Source organism: Oncorhynchus keta, chromosome 27, assembly GCF_023373465.1.
Source record: "Oncorhynchus keta strain PuntledgeMale-10-30-2019 chromosome 27, Oket_V2, whole genome shotgun sequence".
Lineage (NCBI taxonomy): Eukaryota > Metazoa > Chordata > Actinopteri > Salmoniformes > Salmonidae > Oncorhynchus > Oncorhynchus keta.
Window position 1 is genome coordinate 20,148,691 of NC_068447.1, and position 4,017 is coordinate 20,152,707.

Sequence of the window (4,017 nt, forward strand, 5' to 3'; positions counted from 1 at the left end):
CTTTGTCTTAATCTCGTCATTACTGTTGATCATTCTGAAAACACTACTTCTGTTAACGAACAGTGATTCTGTTTTGTTTTTCCTTCCATGTTCCAGAAAGGTCTTCAGGGGACGGTTTTTCAAAAGTTATCCGATTACCACTATCTGATATATTATTAAATGTATTAAATGTTAGATTTTTGAAAACGTAAGAATGGGATTCTGATCTGCCGGATAAGGATGTGTTAATCCAATCTAACCTTTAATCAGGGAATGTAAGAATGGGATTCTGATCTGCCGGATAAGGATGTGTTAATCCAATCTAACCTTTAATCAGGGAATGTAAGAATGGGATTCTGATCTGCCGGATAAGGATGTGTTAATCCAATCTGACCTTTAATCAGGGAATGTAAGAATGGGATTCTGATCTGCCGGATAAGGATGTGTTAATCCAATCTGACCTTTAATCAGGGAATGTAAGAATGGGATTCTGATCTGCCGGATAAGGATGTGTTAATCTAATCTGACCTTTAATCAGGGAATGTAAGAATGGGATTCTGATCTGCCGGATAAGGATGTGTTAATCCAATCTGACCTTTAATCAGGGAATGTAAGAATGGGATTCTGATCTGCCGGATAAGGATGTGTTAATCTAATCTGACCTTTAATCAGGGAATGTAAGAATGGGATTCTGATCTGCCGGATAAGGATGTGTTAATCTAATCTGACCTTTAATCAGGGAATGTAAGAATGGGATTCTGATCTGCCGGATAAGGATGTGTTAATCTAATCTGACCTTTAATCAGGGAATGTAAGAATGGGATTCTGATCTGCCGGATAAGGATGTGTTAATCTAATCTGACCTTTAATCAGGGAATGTAAGAATGGGATTCTGATCTGCTGGATAAGGATGTGTTAATCCAATCTGACCTTTAATCAGGGAATGTAAGAATGGGATTCTGATCTGCCGGATAAGGATGTGTTAATCTAATCTGACCTTTAATCAGGGAATGTAAGAATGGGATTCTGATCTGCTGGATAAGGATGTGTTAATCCAATCTGACCTTTAATCAGGGAATGTAAGAATGGGATTCTGATCTGCCGGATAAGGATGTGTTAATCCAATCTGACCTTTAATCAGGGAATGTAAGAATGGGATTCTGATCTGCTGGATAAGGATGTGTTAATCCAATCTGACCTTTAATCAGGGAATGTAAGAATGGGATTCTGATCCGCCAGATAAGGATGTGTTAATCCAATCTGACCTTTAATCAGGGAATGTAAGAATGGGATTCTGATCTGCCGGATAAGGATGTGTTAATCCAATCTGACCTTTAATCAGGGAATGTAAGAATGGGATTCTGATCTGCCGGATAAGGATGTGTTAATCCAATCTGACCTTTAATCAGGGAATGTAAGAATGGGATTCTGATCTGCCGGATAAGGATGTGTTAATCCAATCTGACCTTTAATCAGGGAATGTAAGAATGGGATTCTGATCTGCCGGATAAGGATGTGTTAATCCAATCTGACCTTTAATCAGGGAATGTAAGAATGGGATTCTGATCTGCCGGATAAGGATGTGTTAATCTAATCTGACCTTTAATCAGGGAATGTAAGAATGGGATTCTGATCTGCCGGATAAGGATGTGTTAATCTAATCTGACCTTTAATCAGGGAATGTAAGAATGGGATTCTGATCTGCTGGATAAGGATGTGTTAATCCAATCTGACCTTTAATCAGGGAATGTAAGAATGGGATTCTGATCTGCCGGATAAGGATGTGTTAATCTAATCTGACCTTTAATCAGGGAATGTAAGAATGGGATTCTGATCTGCCGGATAAGGATGTGTTAATCTAATCTGACCTTTAATCAGGGAATGTAAGAATGGGATTCTGATCTGCTGGATAAGGATGTGTTAATCCAATCTGACCTTTAATCAGGGAATGTAAGAATGGGATTCTGATCTGCCGGATAAGGATGTGTTAATCCAATCTGACCTTTAATCAGGGAATGTAAGAATGGGATTCTGATCTGCCGGATAAGGATGTGTTAATCCAATCTGACCTTTAATCAGGGAATGTAAGAATGGGATTCTGATCTGCCGGATAAGGATGTGTTAATCCAATCTGACCTTTAATCAGGGAATGTAAGAATGGGATTCTGATCTGCCGGATAAGGATGTGTTAATCCAATCTGACCTTTAATCAGGGAATGTAAGAATGGGATTCTGATCTGCCGGATAAGGATGTGTTAATCCAATCTGACCTTTAATCAGGGAATGTAAGAATGGGATTCTGATCTGCCGGATAAGGATGTGTTAATCCAATCTGACCTTTAATCAGGGAATGTAAGAATGGGATTCTGATCTGCCGGATAAGGATGTGTTAATCCAATCTGACCTTTAATCAGGGAATGTATTCTGAGAATAAGGTGTTAATCCAATCTGATAATCAGGGAATGTAAGAATGATTCTGATCTGGATAAGGATGTGTTAATCCAATCTGACCTTTAATCAGGGAATGTAAGAATGGGATTCTGATCTGCTGGATAAGGATGTGTTAATCCAATCTGACCTTTAATCAGGAATGTAAGAATGGGATTCTGATCTGCCGGATAAGGATGTGTTAATCCAATCTGACCTTTAATCAGGGAATGTAAGAATGGGATTCTGATCTGCCGGATAAGGATGTGTTAATCCAATCTGACCTTTAATCAGGGAATGTAAGAATGGGATTCTGATCTGCCAGATAAGGATGTGTTAATCCAATCTGACCTTTAATCAGGGAATGTAAGAATGGGATTCTGATCTGCCGGATAAGGATGTGTTAATCCAATCTGACCTTTAATCAGGGAATGTAAGAATGGGATTCTGATCTGCCGGATAAGGATGTGTTAATCCAATCTAACCTTTAATCAGGAATGTAAGAATGGGATTCTGATCTGCCGGATAAGGATGTGTTAATCCAATCTGACCTTTAATCAGGGAATGTAAGAATGGGATTCTGATCTGCCGGATAAGGATGTGTTAATCCAATCTGACCTTTAATCAGGGAATGTAAGAATGGGATTCTGATCTGCCGGATAAGGATGTGTTAATCCAATCTGACCTTTAATCAGGGAATGTAAGAAAGAATAAGGGGATTCTGATCTGCCGGATAAGGATGTGTTAATCCAATCTGACCTTTAATCAGGGAATGTAAGAATGGGATTCTGATCTGCCGGATAAGGATGTGTTAATCCAATCTGACCTTTAATCAGGGAATGTAAGAATGGGATTCTGATCTGCCGGATAAGGATGTGTTAATCCAATCTGACCTTTAATCAGGGAATGTAAGAATGGGATTCTGATCTGCCGGATAAGGATGTGTTAATCCAATCTGACCTTTAATCAGGGAATGTAAGAATGGGATTCTGATCTGCCGGATAAGGATGTGTTAATCCAATCTGACCTTTAATCAGGGAATGTAAGAATGGGATTCTGATCTGCCGGATAAGGATGTGTTAATCCAATCTGACCTTTAATCAGGGAATGTAAGAATGGGATTCTGATCTGCCGGATAAGGATGTGTTAATCCAATCTGACCTTTAATCAGGGAATGTAAGAATGGGATTCTGATCTGCCGGATAAGGATGTGTTAATCCAATCTGACCTTTAATCAGGGGGAATGTAAGTTAATCCAATCTGACCTTTAATCAGGGGTAAGAATTCTGATCTGCCGGATAAGGATGTGTTAATCCAATCTGACCTTTAATCAGGGAATGTAAGAATGGGATTCTGATCTGCCGGATAAGGATGTGTTAATCCAATCTGACCTTTAATCAGGGAATGTAAGAATGGGATTCTGATCTGCCGGATAAGGATGTGTTAATCCAATCTGACCTTTAATCAGGGAATGTAAGAATGGGATTCTGATCTGCCGGATAAGGATGTGTTAATCCAATCTGACCTTTAATCAGGGAATGTAAGAATGGGATTCTGATCTGCCGGATAAGGATGTGTTAATCCAATCTGACCTTTAATCAGGGAATGTAA